This window comes from Telmatherina bonti (assembly GCF_933228915.1).
Source record: "Telmatherina bonti genome assembly, chromosome: 12".
Classification (NCBI taxonomy): Eukaryota; Metazoa; Chordata; class Actinopteri; order Atheriniformes; family Telmatherinidae; genus Telmatherina; species Telmatherina bonti.
This window is the reverse complement of record NC_136610.1, coordinates 10926269-10944244: the sequence shown is the minus strand read 5'-3', so window position 1 is coordinate 10944244 and position 17976 is coordinate 10926269. Positions and strand designations below refer to the sequence as shown.

Sequence of the window (17976 nt, the reverse complement as noted above, 5' to 3'; positions counted from 1 at the left end):
AGTAATGTTGAAGAATTGTGAGAATAGCAATTGGCATCCAAAGAATCGGAATTGAATCCAATCGGGACAGAAGCATATCGTCACAGCCCTAGTAAAAATGGGCATTTAAAGTAAAAGGAATATTTAACCCCAGGTTTGGGATCTCTGGTCCTTACAGGCTGGAATCCTGCATGTTTTCCATGTATCCCTCATCTGGCACGCCTGGTTCAAATCAAATGGATCCAACAGCTTCTCAAGATCCGCGCAGTAATTCATTAATCTAACTCTTGTGTGTTGGAACAGGGAGACATTGAAAAACTTTCAGGACGATGGCCAATGTTCTGTTTTAGTTTAGTCATGTGCACACGCTGCTAATTTTCCATTTGGACTGCAGGGTGGCCGGTGAAAGCGACATCAGACTATCCTGGAGTTGAGAAACTAAGACTGAATCATACATATTGCTTTGCTGCTGTTGTTGAAGATCATCAGAATCAGCAGTTTTTTTTTTTTCCTCACATATGAACGGTCCATGTTTCCCATCACTTTGGTAACAACAGCTGGCAGAGAGGAGAGCGCCGCACCAACAATGCAGCGCTTTCTACACCTGACACTTAACAGCAAACAAAGGCGAAGCACGAAGTGAATATCTGAGATGGAGGGATTGTTGAGGAAATTAGTTTTAGCGATGAAAAGCTTGCAGCATTATAGAAATTAGCTTTTTTTTTCTTTGAAATTCGCAATGAAGGAATTGATTTGAATACATTAGAGAGATTTAAATGCATCTGTGTGATGGACTGCTGAGTTGGACACTTTTTCCATTAATTTCAACAAAGAGGATGAAGTGACATGTTAGCATTTTGCAGGTATCTGTCCTCTAATAACATTCATACCAAAACATTGTGAAAAACCTTTATAGACAAACTGCAAAAGCTGTTTTCGTCAGAGGTTCAAATAAGGAAAACGAGACTTTAGTTTAATGAGTCTGACCTTCAAACACAGTCGTTAAAAGTGAAACTTTCAGTTTAATGCTTAAGTGGTTATGACATAGACTTTCTTTTCTTAATGTCCTTAAATAACTAATGCTTTAATTCACTTAACCAGCTCTGTATCCTGCTGAGTCCCACACTGATTTTACAATGAGGCCATGGTATTTGCACAGTTGAGCTCCTTACCCTAATAAGTCCATCACGCTCATTAGATGCTTTCTGCATAATGTTAAATCCCCAGCATGGCTTTCAGCCAATAGCCATACAGTAGAAAAAGTTCACCTCTATCACTCACTAACATAGTATGCACACACACACACACACACACACACACGTAAGACTGGCTTATTGGATGGAGCCAAAGGAAGCAGTCAGGTTTTATACAAGTTTGATGGTGAATTCAGCCGTCCTTCCAGCAGGTTTAGACCAGACTTGCAACCAGTTTTCCTAACAGTGATGATGGCTGTTGAAAAGCAAAATGCCAGTTCAGGATTGGACCATGACTCTGGATGACTCTGAAGAAGTTAAAAGCCTCAGCTGAAAGGGAAGAAGAAAGTCAGGGATGTGTTTAAACGGATCTGCTTAAACTCTTAATTCTGCACTATGATCCAGAATAATGGCTAAATCTGCATCTGGGGTTTTTTTTTTCCAACATGGATTTCTTCATATAGGTGATGATATCTGTCATTATCGCATCATCACAACACAGAGTCTTAATTATCTTTTGAGCACCAGCAGCCTATTAAAAAACATACAGAAAAGAGAAAATACAAGATATGAATGTACTTGTGTTGATATAAGATCTTTTAAGTTAGACTACTGTTGAGTAATTTACAATATCTGGCAAAAGATGATAAAAAAACAGACAAAAAAATGTTAAAGTGACTGGCTGTGACATTGCCAACATGATGTATGGGCAGTAAATGTTGCTGGGTAGACTTAGTCCTTTAGATGTGTATAATATATAATAATATTCTTTAAATTCATCTTTCAAAAAATATTTACGTCTTAAGAAAAGCTGAAACTTTGAGTGGAATATATTTAAAACTAATCTACATGTGATCTATAAATAGTTTGTTTTAAATGATGCTGATTGTTTCTTGCTGCAGCACACCTGAATCAGATAGATCAGGGGCGTCAAACTCCATTCCTCGAGGGCCGGTAGTTGTTGTTTCTCTTTACCAACACAGCTGATTCAAATCAAATGGATCCAGCAATTTCTCGTCAACCTATTTATGAATGTTGGTCAGGTGTGTAGGAGCATGGAGACAACAAAAACCTGCAGGAAACCGGCCCTTGAGGACTGGAGTTTGACACCTGTGAGATAGATGGTTCAAGCTGCTGCAGAATGTGACAACAAGCTGTTGTGGAGAAGCGTTTCATTTCAATCAGGTGCGTAAAACCTGCAGGACCGCGGTGCTCATGGACCGGAGCTGCACACCTCTGGTCCAAAGCTTTTCCTAACTCCTGAGACACACACTGCCATTCGAAACAAGATTTCAGTCTCTCATTATTTAAAATGTCTTTAAATAATCCTCTTATGTGCAAAGTTTTTTTTACTGATAATCTTCTTCTCTGAGTTTATTTGAGCATCTTGACTTTTTAAAGGCGTCTCCTAGAAGTTATTGCAAAAATTCCTTCCCAAGGCTGTGAAAACACCTGAGTCTCTGGGATGTCCACTGCTTTTAAAGACTTTCTGACCATAAAACTCAGCATTACAGACTTGTTCGATGACACAGTGACATCTATCGTCTGTATTTCTAGAGCCGCTGCTGCCCAGCAGCGTCCCCAGGCTGAGAAACCAACACTGTACAACTGATTCATCCGGGATGCTGCGTGACGTTGCAGCAAAGTTTTGCTTCACACTAGAAAACACACACACACATACATACACACACCATTGCTGAATTGACAAAGAAACTCAAGGGGATTAAAGAGAGAAGGAGACAAAACAAGAGTCATGGTAAGATCATCTTTGCTGGCTACAGAGAGCTAACAGGTCAGGTAGGATGCAGGATGGATTAGCCGTCGATAGGGGGTGTATGACGGGGAAAAGGGAAAAAATTCTACAGTGTGTCTTTAAGACAGAATCATATATCCAAAAGTTTTTGCTTATAATTTCTCAAAGCTAATTATGTCCTTATAGAACAAGAAAACCTATGCTGCAGTTCTCCAATGGCATGCACTCCACGTCACACCATTACACATCTGTCAGCTTTAGGTGTGTTTTAGGGATCGACTGGCAAAAGTTGACTGTGATGATGTGTCTGTAAGGTGTCCTGGGATAATAGTAATAAAAAAAAAAAAACATTTAATTTAAAAGTGCCTTTCAAATCACTCATCAAATCACCTTACAATAAAAACAAACATTAAAACAATAAGAAGTAATAAAAAACAACACAGAACTGTGGGACAGGGTGATCACAGGGTGTATCGGTTCTTGAACAGATGCCATTGTTTAGAAGTGGGGCAATCCAAATAAAGCTGAGCTGAACTGAACTGGATGTTTTCATTAGTCTGGATTAGATTCCGGTCTAACTAGACATGAACTGACCGTGTTTTCTGTCTGCAGTTTGTGCCTGGGATCTCACAGTGGAAGGGCATTAGTAGCAGTTTGTATTTCATTATTTCATTGCATCACTTCTTCCTTTGCCTGGAGAAAGAACATGCAGCATTATGATCCAGACTATAAATAACTTCCTGTAGTGACCCATTTCGTCTAACTACAGCGTAGAAACAAGCTTTGCTAACAAAGGTGACTCAGGAAGAACTCCAAAACCTGTTTTCTGTTGGTTTTTGTCCACAAATGAATCAACAACAGCTGGAAAAGGGGAATTAGTTGTTTTTGTCTCGTTAGCTACATGATAAATGACAAGTCTGATTCCAAAAGAGCTTGGATGCTGTAAATAAACCCTCTGATGCATGAATTATTAAAAAAAAAAAAACAAAAAGAAAAAAAGAAAAAACAATGCTACAGATATTTTATTTCTACAGACATTTACAGACACTTTCCTTTGTCTTTAATATTATATTACTTTTTATTTAGTTTATTTATTTGATTTATTGTACAGGAATATTTATAAACAATATAGTCATTTCATACAATAGAAATATTATGTAGAATAATTTTATTGTCCTGTTTGTCACTAACTTAGTGATTATGTGTTTGTGTATATATGAAATTTTGTACTATATTTGTTTATTCTTGAGTGAGTGGATGAGTGACTAATGTCCACTGAGTGGCAAAAATTGCAAATATACTGTCCTCACTTATGATTATACGAGAAAACAGCCTGCAACAGACACGATGCATCAAAGGGGTCAAACAGAACCTTATGCTAATATAAAGGTAATATTTAGAATAATAAATAGTATTTATAATGGTAAATATTTCTTAGGCTGGAATAACAAACTGGTCATTGACAATATTTGCAGCAGCATCCTGACTGTTTAGAAGGGTGGTTATAATTTATTACATGACATCAGTCTTACATATTTGTTAAGATACACATTTGTTTTACTTAGAAATTATTAGAAAAATAAGTTTATCTAATTTTGTTTTAAATATTTTGCTTATCTTTGCTCCACAGATGGAGCAAAACTTACTTTGTTCCACTTTTTGACAAAAGAAAATAATTAAAAATGATGCGTGGAAGCGTTTTGTTGGTGATGTGATATGTTTCTTTTCCTTTTTTTTGTAGAATTAGTAGCATGTTTTGCCTTTTTTCTTTTCTGATTCTGATTGAAACACAAATTCCTGCACAGACGGCAGATTCATATTATTTATCTTTAGCATATTCATGTCGTTTTTAAAGAATAAAAGTACCACTACCACTGCTCCTACTACTACAACAACTACTACTACTACTACTAAAAATAATAATAATAATAATGTGCTTAATTTTAATATACATAATATGCATGTTTGATAGTATAGTTGTAGTTTTGTGCACAATATATTTTTTTTTTTAAGTCCTTCCAAAGTGTGGTGTGTTCCAGTTCTAACACTTCAATCTGACAGTGAATCACTGCAGTGAAGGACATTTCCCTTATTTCAAACTCAGCTGGCACAGAAGTCCTGGTCATTCACTTTATTGATAAAAAAAAAAAAAAAAAAAAAAAAAAAAAAAACTCCCTTTGAACATTTGAGCCAAAACATGACTCATAAAAATGCATGAAAGGAGATTTATTGTCGAATGGGAACTTTTTCCGACATGCACGTCTCATTCTGGCTCCGCTTAATCCAAACTTTCCAGAGAAGTTTGTGGATTATGTTGCTGAGGAATAATTCATTTTAGAGGCTGAAACATTTTCCCTTTGCAGCACTCAGAAGCCAAGCGAAGCAGCAACTAGCCTCAGACATCAGGACACCATCTCAGCTCAGGGTATCAATGATTGAAAACACCCTGAATTATTTTCCTGAGAAGGTTCAGTTCAGGCTATGGAGGGGAGGAACTCTCCCATCAGGAACTACTGAGATGTGTTTAATATCACATCGTTTGTGAAGTAAACTAAATCCTTCTCTGACCAATCATGACTAACTGTGAATGCAACATAGATAGTTTGATGAAAGTTTATATCAGAATGCTAATTATGCAGCTATTTGTTGTAACTCTGCATGAGTGCGGGGGAGGAGCGAAGCACTGCTGCATTAATCTCACATCAATTAAAATGATACATGATACAGTCAATTGCATTTAAATTTTCCCCTTCCAAATCTAAAACCACCAAGCGTGACTTTCAGTATGGTGAATCGTGTCGTACAGCATGATAAATGGTGCCATTAGCCATTCATAAACACGCAATGCAGTGTGCATGCGGCTTCATCAGGGCGCTGCTGATCAGAATCATAGTTCCTCCAGGTGGAAATGGGAATTATGGAGGCAAGATTGGACAACTGAATAAAAAGGGACACATCCCATGCAGGTTGTTGTTTCTCAGTAAATTTGTGTACAAAAACATTCAAGTAATCTGCATGAATACACATTACTAGCTCAAGCTGCAGGGACTGTGGGCCCACAGTCCAGCTTCAAATGGTGACAATCATCATTCTGCCGCTAATGATAGCGTAATGATTTTAACTGAAGACATTATTGATGGTAATACAAGTAAGTTAACGTGCTGAATATGTTGTCTATGCTTTTTGGAGATTTATTATTCTATTCATTTATAGGTTCAGCCAATCAGCAAAATATCCATCTGCTTACAGATACATCAATGACAGTAAGAGCGATGTGCTGAGACACTTTGGAAATGTACAGTGTGACCATTTGAAGGCCACATTCCCTTCATGTTACCTGGCTAACAGCAACCTGTAGATGTAATGTTTCCCTTCTGGCTTCTCCCTCTGAAAGGGTTGCAAGATCAAATCATCACAAAGTTGAACTTTTGACACGTGTTTTTATGCTGGATGCCCTTTTTGACGAAATCTTCTGCATTTATCCAGGCTTGGAGTCGGTCCTCAGAGAACGATTTTGTACCCCTTGGGGCTGCAGCAGGGTAGGTTGAGCTGGACTCAAACAGCAGACCGTTAGGTCACAAGATAAGCTTGTGGCTTTACCATCAGAGCCACGGCTACCCCAACCTGTATGGATGTAATACCAGGGTTTATGAAAATGATATTTGAGGACAACAAACTTGCCTAGGATATGATTTCTGGTGAGTCAGGGATCATTGCAGGCACTTAAACTGACACCAAAGTAAGGACCTTGCATCCATTAGCTGTATCTTCAAAAATAAACTGCTGCTTTGATCTTTAACATATAATAAATATATCAGCACGATATTGGTGAGGCGTCTGCAGTAATGCAGACTCTGCGCCGGTCTGTCGTGGTATAGAAGGAGCTGAGCCAGAAGGCGAAGCTCTTGATTTACCAGTCGATCTATGTTCCTACCCTCACCTATGGTCATGAGCTGTGGGTCGTGACCAAAAGAACGAGATCTCGTATACAGGCGGCTGAAATGAGTTTCCTTCGCAGGGTGGCCGGGCTCTCCCTTAGAGATAGGGTGAGGAGCTCGGTCATCCGGGAGGGGCTCAGAGTAGAGCCGCTGCTCCTCCACATCGAGAGGAACCAGTTGAGGTGGCTCGGGCATCTGGTCAGGATGCCTCCTGGACCTCCCTGGTGAGGTGTTCCAGGCACGTCCCTCTGGGAGGAGACCCCGGGGAAGACCCAGGACACGCTGGAGGGATTACATCTCTCGGCTGGCCTGGGAACGCCTCGGGATCCTCTCCGCAGAGTTGGCAAATGTGGCTGGGGAGAGGGAAGTCTGGGCTTCCCTGCCCAACTCGGGACAAGTGGCAGAAGATGAATGGATGGATGGATAAATGACAATATAAAGTCAAAGATCTTCTGTATGCAGAAGATGTAGGAAATGTGTGAAAAGGTTGAGACTTCCTGGTTTCTGAAGTACGGCTAAAAGTTGATTGGATTGTCTCTTGTATGAATTTATTAGTATCACAAGCACAGAAAAGGCTGGCATAGTTAGCTTGAGCTAAAAAAAAGTGACTGATTTCCTGCTGTTACATTAGATGAGATAAAAAACATTAACATTTAGTGTTAAAAGATCGGGATACTGATGAGAAAACAACAAATGATCAATGATGAAGATTTGAGGCTTGTGTGGAACAGGTATTCCCTAAGAGGCTTTGGGTTAAAAGAAAGGGTCAGAATCTGGGCTCACATTTACTTTCACCTTTTAAGTCAACACAGTCCAGGTCTGCCCTCATCTCTGTGAAAGAGCAGGTCAGTGATGAAAACCGTCCAGAAAATGACTGTTTATCTGGCCTCTCGTGTGTCTGAACAGTATCTGACACAATACCTTAACCTCATCTTAAATAACCAAATTGTAATGAGTTACCCTGAGGATCCGTAATTCAGCCACACACAGGGAGTTCTGGACAAATGACCAGTTTATTGGTGGAGGAGTATGAACAGAAGATCAGTCCAGGGGAGTGGTCTGCAGAAGAAACCAGGCAACAGCTGGGAGGGAAACAGGATGGCAAAATACTCATCCAGGCAAAGACAAGGCTCAGAGATCCAAAGACAGGCAGGGTCGGTAACCAGAAGATCCAAAAGGTAGCGGTGTCCGTCGAGGGCAAGGCAAGGAGGGTAATCCAGGGGCATGAAGCAGAGGGTCGGCAACTGAGGAACAATCCGTAGAACGCTGGAACAAAACTAGACATAGGTCTGATTATTATCTGGCAGAAAAGGAGGGATTGGAGGGAGCTTAAGTAGGCAGTGAGAGAAAAGGAAACCAGGTGAACTGAATGAGGTAGCAGAGGCAATTAGGAAGCCAGCAGGTGGATCGAGTAATCAATGATGAGCGCCAGGAGATCAGGGTGGCAAAAACATGACACCAAATGATTTTATGGGTCATTTATTGGATAGTTCAGTTTCAGAGCTCCTACATGTTTGTCCTCAGCTAACAGTCTGACACAACGCTGCTGTGGACTACCAACCCTGCACGGAGCCAGATGTCTTCAGGAGGGCAGATATCTGATTTATAGTCATCAGATGATTGTAATATTTAATGTGTTATGCGTCTCTCTAATTGCTGATTAAGAAATAAGCAGCTGATTGGTGTCTGACTAAAAGGAAGGGAAAATGGTTTCAAGCTAAGCTAACACCATGCTAACATGTTGCGACGCATGAATACTCATTTATTTATGCTGTCTGGGATTTCTCTCTATTCACATGAATATAATTTGATTTCCACAATGTGGACACGGCATAAACAATCACACCAACAGTCTCTGATGTGAAAATCTGTGTGCTATTAGTGGAATTAGTCCACACAACCTGAAAATTGTTTGAAGTTAAAAAAATGATAGAGGTGTAGCTAATTGCCAAATCTAGCATGAGGAAAGCTATTTCCATCTTAGCACTGCAATAAATGTGAAATGTAATGAGACAAAAATATGACTGAGACAGTGTCAGTCTCCTGTAACTGATGTTATTCTAATTCAGTCTTACGCGAGCGGTGACTCATGGAGCGTCCACGGCTGAAGAATGAGCCTGTGCTCTGCTTGCTTGTCTCTGCCGTTAAATGATGACAGTGATGCTGATGATGTTGTCATGATCATAAATCATAACACAGATAATTTCATTAGACGCGTCGTGACTGATGATGTTGATGATCGGACTGAAAAGTTTAAGTGAACATTACATTACGAGTGCTGCCCTGGTTTTGATGAATGCTGCAGTGATAGTTGCATGTTTTTTTAGTATTAGCTGCTTAGCATGCTAAATTTCCGATTTCTCTCTCTAAGCAGCTCCTGTCAGATAAACTTTGTTATGAGATGTTTGTCCTTTAGCGTAAAAAGCTGTTCTGTTTTTTATTTATTTTTTTATTTATTTGTTTGTTTCAGGTGTTTCCGAAGTTCAAATGAACAGAAAACACAGGACTGACGCATTGCATCAGCTTTAGAAGAGTTTACGATGCTATCATCTGCACAGAAAATAAAACCACGGTTTGGTTTTGGACTTTTGCTAACGCCCTCAACACATTAACTCTGGGATGTCCAGATACAGTCCTCGAGGGCCACAGTCCTGCAGGTTTTCCATGTATCGCCACTTCAAAACTCCTTACTCGAAGGTTCGGTCAATTTGTCGAACTTCATTGGCTGATGCATCCATTTAATGAAAGCCAGCTGTGTCTGAACAAGGATAACCCAAAAACCTGCAGGACAGTGACCTTCAAGGACCAACTTTGCATTAACATTAGTAATTTGATAACCACTAATTTTTTTAATATATATATTGCACAAGGAATACATATCACAGCATTAATTATCATGTAACATCTTTTTCAGGTAATTATTTGATGTTTAAGGGGGGAAAGCAATCGCCTCCATTCATGTCAGATAATAAAACACATCTATGGGTGTCATATACAAATCACTGGTGTAATATGGTATATGTCTTGAGTGTACCCCCTTATAAATTCACTGTGATGTTGATTTTACAATTAAATGCCCCCACAAATGTCTGTCAACCAGCAAACATAGAAGATACATGTATACATGTCTCCCAGCCTGACACCCACTCTGCCCATCCCACCCCTGTCTGAGAGGATCCTAACAGGGAAAGAGATTATGTCTCCCTTTTCAGCCCCAAAACTATCCATCAGGACATGTCACAATTATGACCAAGGAGTTTGAAAATCTCAGGATTCATTAATTAAAAGGTAAGAAGTTAGAACGAGTGAACTTGTCTTTTGTTTAAACATCAAGGAATGAGAGCAAATTTCCATCCACATGTTCCTTCTGACCAGTATTGATTCAAATGGGTTAAAATATCAAGATTTCTTTATTAAAAAGGTAACAAGAGAGCAAATTATTTGCATAATTGGAAAAAAAAAGAAAAAGAAAAGAAAAAGGCTCTTAATATTGTTATTATATTGTGTAATTTATCAGCAATTACTTTCACGTGAAAATGACATTCAAATAGACAACTCTTAAACCCTTCTTAAGTGATTTTTTTTGTACGTGACAGCATTTGTTACTGTTGGAGACATCAGTTTGTTGAGATTATACATATGAATTAAATGTATTTTTGTTGAGGATGCACTTCTTTCTGGCATGGTCGGGATGGGACTTCAACAGAGCTGGACGGAGGATCAGATCTCCACTGGGAAATTGACCATGATACAACACTGGTACAATTTCAGATGAAGACATCACGTCTTACATGCCACTTTTTATGAAACAGTATTTTTCTGGGATATTTTCTTTCTTTCTTTTAAAAAAGGGCAAAATATTGAGGGTACGCCCACTTCTTGAGGGACCACTTCAGTCTCACTGTTACAAAGGATTACTGTACTGGTGTAGAGGGATTTCTTGCATTTCACATTCAAACTCATTGGTCATTGATCATTGAATCAATTAGTCAACGCAGGTTAATGTATTATTATATCCCTAGTTTGCACTTACCGCTACATCCACAGTTTTCAGGACTGATTTAGACATTTGTAAAACCAGCTAACATCTGTATTAGAACAATAAAAACCAGCAGCTTTGGCATGTGACATCCAATCCTAGTTGTCACATAAAACACATGCACTCTCCTTTCCTGTTGCTATGGTAAACTGAGCGAAAGCTAATGTTATTGATAATCTTTGCAACAGATTTTCTTTTACACTGGATCAAAAATTGCACAGATCCAAAGCAACAATATTAGGAAGAGGCCTCAACACATAACAATAAAACAATGTTCCAATCAGATCGCACATTTTCATTTGTCTTGCTTTGTGGATGTAACTTTTGTAGGAAAATAAAACAAAAAACCTTTTCACCCTTTAATGCATAGTGGCCATAGTGGACACCAATTTACAAGCTTTTTTTTTTTTTTTTTTTTTTTGCATATTCATGAATGGGGTTGGTATTTTTGTAAATAAGCCACTCCAGTGGATGTTAAAAAGTCATCCAATACTGGAGAATAAATAAATGTATGATATAATTGAACATAATGTAATTACGCAAGTTTTCCTTTGCAATAGATAGCTAAAGAAAAAGATACAGCTATTTGTTATAGAAGATTTACATAATATAATTATAAATATACATTATTTTATAAATATTTTATAGAATGCATTAAAATAAATCATAAATCAAGATAAATTCTAAATATCACTAAGAATCTAAAAAAAAGTATCATTGGATATTTCTGTCGAGGTAAAATATTGTATTTAAAAACTGTTGGATTGTTTGTTTATTAATTCATGCATGAAAGGGTTAAACAAACACCAGTGTTGTCCTGTTGGTTGACTCACTCTGCCACTTCGTGACGGACAGAGTCGACACAAGCGCATTTTAAAATCTGGAACAAATGTTGATGAAGGCATGCTTTAGGCCAATCAGCAACACGATGTATCAAGACTTGGAACCACTTGTGGCCTTTCAGAATCTGAAATTTTGACCTTTCGTTGCAGAGCTCCCATTTGATAACCCAGCAGTTTTTAAATGTCAATGCACAAAGCCGACATGTTTCACACCTCAAGTTTTATCAAAAGAGAGCTGGAGATGTCTGACGTGCAGGATTTAAGAACATGAAGCAACATACCAGGCACAGACGGGGCCTTTTAATGCCACAAACACACAGAAATCACACTGTAAACTCCGATAAAAACACAGAGGTACATGACAAACGCATTAAAAGGTCATCTCAGTGAGACAGTAGACCTGAATGATCTACAGTGATTGTGTCAGACTGATGTTCAGAAACAGAAAATTAAGGATGACTTTTTTTCTGCTGCTCATCGTCGCTGCTTATGGGACAAGAAGACAAGCTGAACCGCCGAGCAGCAAAACAGGAAACGTTGCTGCTACTTCGTAGCGTGCATGTCCTGTAAATTTGATATCTTCTGATTTGATTCAACGAGTTACTAATGTAATGCTAAACGCCTGACAGAGTAGATTATAAATAGTGCGATTGAAAAGCACTCAAACAAAAATGTAAATAACAGATGAGAATGAGGAGCGGATTTGTATTTCTCTTTTCACTGCTCTGACTTTAAAAAAAAAAAAAACCTCCTGTGTGTCATCTCCAGACTTCCCTCTGGCTGTCCTTGCTGTCTTAACAGAAGGTCACGTGTCTCCGGGCCAACACTGCACATTATGTAAACACTCCTCTAAAGTGAAAAAAAAATTGATTTTTATTTGCTCTACTCTTATAAATTTCAGCATAAAGTTCAGAATCTATACATTCTTCCTACCAAAAGATTCAATGTACAATATTTTATAATTGAAACAATTGAAATATTCTGTATTATTTATGAAAAACTCTCCTGTTCAGAATGTTTTCCCATCGCCGTTTATCGGCTCATACGTCACTTTCTACTTCAGAAAGCTGGTAGAGCAAGTTCTCTCAACAGATCCTTTTTCTTTATCCAATTCATCCAAATCATGGTCACGAGGAGGGGCAAAGTCTCTTTTCCCAGCAGCCACTGGATGAGAGGTGGGGCACCGCCAGGGCAGGCTTCCCTTACATCACAGAGATAAATGAGGATAAGGGTCAAAAACATGAAAGTTGGTGGCTCTAGTGGTCTAACAGGACCAAAGCGGTCAGAGAAAGCAGGGAAAGAACTGCAGCAAAGGATCTCAGGCCAAAAGTCTAACCTTGGTCTAACCAGCTGCATCGAGCAGCAACCAGTTGAGTTAAACATAAAAAAAAAGCATTTATAGAAAACCTTAAATCCAGAGAGACAACAGGCAAAATCCCTCCAGAAAGCCCCTCCCCCGCTAACCACCTCACCAATGTGCAGCTTATAAACAGATCCATTCTCCATCATTAATGCTGTGAATTACATCTGTCTGCTCAGCAGCTGAGCAGCAAACATGAGTGTGAGAAACCAGACAGAAAGCTCTGATCCTTACATCTGTAATTGGGATCATCTTTGCTGATTAGAATTACAGCGGCGCCTCATCGGGGACCGCCGCGGGTCTTCAGACATATCCAACATCAGACGCCGCTCCAGGGCTGAGCTGTGTGACTCACACACACTGGCCCCACTAAAACGCTGATGTGAGTTATTTCTCTAAACTCACCACGAATGAAGCATCGCTGTTTGAAAGAAGAATCTCACTCTGGACATTTTTAGTTGCTGAAATTTCAAGTATTTTATGTTTATAGGAATTGATTTTTTTTTTTTTTTTTTTTTTTGTCACCTGCAACAAAAAAACTTCCGCATCTGAGAACATCTCCTCCATTAAACCCTGCAAGAAGCTTCAAGCAGCAATAAAATGCCTCTTTAAGCAAATTGCATTTATTAAAATCATGCGGAGCACGATTATGATAACAATTAGCCGATATTACTGTGACTGCTGAGATTAAATCAAAGATTTTCTTCTATGAGTAATTATCCTGATGTGGTAATTGCCTTCTAAAAAAATACGCCGTTGCTTTTTCCTCGTTGAAATCTCCGAGGTTAAAGGGTCTGACTGATGACAGACAGACACAGACGGATAGGAATGATTTGTAGTTATCTCTGGTTTATGAGTGACTAATATCCTCCAATCTCAGTGAAGACAACCAGGAAAAACCTGGACTGTCATTGAACAGATAACGACATCTTTGGAACCTGCACAGTCGATCCCCATCAATCAGAAGACATCAGAGTTTTGAGGCCCATAATATATCCAATTCTTCTCACTGTAACGGCACATTAGGTGGATCAGAGATCATCTCTGTGCCAATAATTTCTGCCGCGACGTGACAAATCCAAGCTTAATCCTCTTTGCAGCGACGACAAGTGAGATAGGATCGAGTTCTTACAAAAAAAACCTCTAATTTCTGTTGTTCAGAGCAGCATTTGCTGCACATAGGATACAATAAAGTATAAGCTGTGTGTGAAATGGCTCTCAAATTAGCATCGAACAAACACACTGTTGGGTTGGTGACAGCACAATGTGATTAGTCACAGACTGGGATTACAGCTGCATGTCCTTGACACAAAGATAGTGTCTCCTGGACATGAAGCGTGGGACAACACTTCAGGCTGACACTAGTGATTGTGCAGGAAGGGGAGTTCAACTCTTCGCTACGAGCCTTTGAACATGGCGTGACTTGATTCAAGTTAATTTGGTTGTTAGGAGCAAAACAATCGATGGTGTCATCCTTTGTAACACCTTTTTTCTCCAGCTCTGTGGTTTCTCTGCCATACAGATGTTTGGGCATTTGTGTCCAAATTACTTTCATTTTTCTGAACCAAAGGTTGTCTTACTTTTGCAAAGAAAGTATTATAAGCAAAGTATCCTGCTAGAGGTCAGAACCAAAGCTTGTGCTTGGTTGCACCCCCAGTAATCTGACCAGAACCTGCCTTATCAATGCTTCTTTTAGAAAGTAGCACTTTAGATTTCTGCAAACAGCCCCTAGCGCTGTGAGACTTAGATCTTTCTTTATGGATGTTTTTTTTTTCTTTTTTGGTGTTTTGGAATCATTCTCCCTACACCTTCAACACTTTTACAGCAGAGGTGAAGTTTGCTTCTGGATATGGCTGCTAATTAATTGAATCTATTCTTTCCTCGACCAGCGAAGGGTTCCCTTTGGTGCTACACACCCCAAAAAGCCCAAAACATGATCGATCCACCTCTGTGCTTTACACTTGGAGAAGTTTTTCTTTTGTGGAGGCTTCTTACTGTTGCCGATAGGTTCTATAAACATCTGACATGTTTTTATTTCTCATTTAGGATTGTAACAATACATTAAGCAGTCTTTTATATATATATATATATATATATATATATATATATATATATATATATATATATATATATATATATGTATGCAAACACACTGATGAACATATCCGGAGCCCACCTACACCAGACTTGTTTGTTCCTTTGCAAATTTCCAGTAAAGACTTGTGTAAGGATCAAATGTGATTTCTCCCTGAGGGTATTAGCTGATAGCTTTGCTGCTACGTGGGATCAAAAAAGCCCACTTGAAGTACTACGCAGCAACTAAGAGAAGTTTAAAGACAATGTGTAAAGACATACTTTGTACGTTTCTGTGCTTAAAACTCTGAGTTCCAGACTTGTTTGATGGCACAGTGACATTTTGTGAGCGTAGCTGAGCTTCACTTCAAACACATGCTAGCAAGTGCATAATAATACACCAGTCGCTTTGTCTGCAGATTCAGCAAAGAAATGCAACAAAACATTATCGGAGGAAGACAGGAAAAGAAATGGAGATAGAAGCAGAGCAAGAGATAACACGAGTCAAGATAAGACTGTCTTTTAGAGGTTGGAGAGAGCTCACAGGTAGGAGGCAGTGTGGATGTCAAACTAGCTATCATATGGTGTGTCTTTTAGGAGATAAGATAATTCTAAAACTTTTCTGTGAGCAACTCATTTTTTAAAAACTATTATCCATCCATCTTCTACCGCTTAGCCGGGGTCAGGTCGGGGGGGCAGCAGCCTAAGCAGGGAAGTCCAGACTTCCCTCTCCCCAGGCACATTTGCCAACTCTGCGGGGGGGATCCCGAGGCATTCCCAGGTAAACCTCGCACACAAGCTCGGGCTCCTCCCCCACCAGAGAAGTGAAACTCCACGTTCCTGGAGACAGTTTCTGCAGCAAAGGATCAGACCGCCAGGATCCACGCCTCTTGCTGCCGCCCAGCTCACATTGCCCCTGACCTCTCCGGCTCCTACTGCAGACGGTGAGCCCACAGGAGGTGGCGGCCATGTAATCCTTTCGGGCTGAGCCTGACCAGGCCCCACGAGCAACCTGGCCACAAGATGCTCGCTCTCGTGTCCCACCCCCAGGCCTGGCTACAGAGGGGTCCCCAGTGACCCGCGTCCGGGCAAGGGAACATTTCCGCCCATGGTCGTTGTAATCACAGGGTTCTTTGAGCCGCACTTAGTCTGGTCCCTCCCCTAGACACCTGTATATCACGTGTAACCCTACCTTGGGCATAAAGCCCCTGACAACATAGCTGCTAGGATCTTCAGGACACACAAACCCCTCCACCATGATAAGGTGGGGGGCTCAGGGAGGAGCAAACTATTATAAATATTATTAAAAACTCTAAATAAGTTCTCTGAGATCCTAAATTTCATGTTTTCCTAATTTGTGCACAAGTTTTTATGAACTTTGTCCCTCTAAAAACTTTATCTAACACAACTACCACATGCGGGTGGTGATGCCAATTCACTTCATGGTTCACTGTTATCTGACGATAGTCACAGATGTTTTCACCGGTTGTGTCCAAACTCCTGGAGTTGCAACCAGGTTTCCATCCAGGTCATTGTTCTGATCTTAATTCTTTTTCAGGTTAAAGATTAAATGACTTAAAGCTTATTCCTGAATGCAAAAATTCAGATTTTGCTCGCACAACACACATTATAACCCAAGTCAGAGCCAGGCCGTGGCAATACAGCCACATGTGGCCTAAATAACACTTGCTGTATCACTGTAAGTGCTAACAGTAGCCCAGATTAGGTCTAAAGGTGCCTGCTATCTGGGCCAGATAACTTTAGAGAACTTCTGCAACCCTCCAGAGATCTGTGGTTGAAGTCCAGCATCAGCAGGCTTGATTTATCTGCGTTTGCATTACTCTGCTCCTTTTGGTTCGGCTGAAAAAAAACAAAAAAAACATTCTCTCCTTTCTATATCTCTGACCTCGGTAGTTGGTTTCCATTTAGGATTTTGATTCACAATTTAAAGGTAAAAATAAGAAAACAGAAATAAAAATAATACCCTGAGAAAATAAATTCCTCATCCATTAGTACATGAAAAGATTTCTATGCTTGCTGGATGTTGTATTTGACTTCTATTGAAGAAGATGTGCCGTACATTAGGAGACATGGAAGCGGTTTTGCTGGCTGGATTAGACCTGGCAGAGGTTAAAATGATAGTCCCAAACAGTGGCGTAGTGGCCCCTTAAAAAGTGGGTATACTCTCAATGTTCCCCTTTTTCTAAAAACAGAAAAAAAGTAGCTGAGAAAACTACTGTTACAGAAAAAGTGACATGTTTAGTTCACCCAAAAAATGCATAGCTACATTACCTCATTGTCACATAATTTCTGCCCTTCAGTTTCAGGAAGGATGAGTTATGAAGTGACTAAACCAATACTGACACACAGAATATTTAGAGACAGGCTCATAGACATGTATACATATATCTTTAGTATGTCTATATTCAGGCTAAGGTTAACAGAGCTGTTGGCTAACTGCACCAGTGTAGCATAGCTAACCATAGCTGAGCTGCTAGCTGACATAGCTACATGTGTAGGGATGTTTATAACTGTAAAAGCAGCAACACAAGGGGTTTAGAAGTAGATATACTCAACGCTGACTAAAAGAGAAGTGGGTATAATCTATAAATGTGTGTATAACCTGGACTGCACCAATGGTCCCAGACAAAATGCAGCAACCCTGATAGTCCTAGGAATGGAAATACAGTAAAGAGGATCTCTCTCCATTTTCCTAAAAGTCAGAACCCCAGAAAGGCCTTTAGTGCCACTTTTCCTATTAAAGCCTTCAGTGTAGTCAATGGAAAAATTTCTGACTGA

The 17976-nt window shown here is 39.7% G+C and overlaps 1 protein-coding gene across 4 annotated transcripts in view; it reads right to left on the bottom strand.

Moving 5' to 3' along the window:
• glra1 (glycine receptor, alpha 1) overlaps positions 1-17976 on the bottom strand; it is a gene marked incomplete at both ends in the record, with an annotated part of 148808 nt that overhangs the window by 113566 nt on the left and 17266 nt on the right. The gene's annotated exons all lie outside the window — the stretch shown is intronic.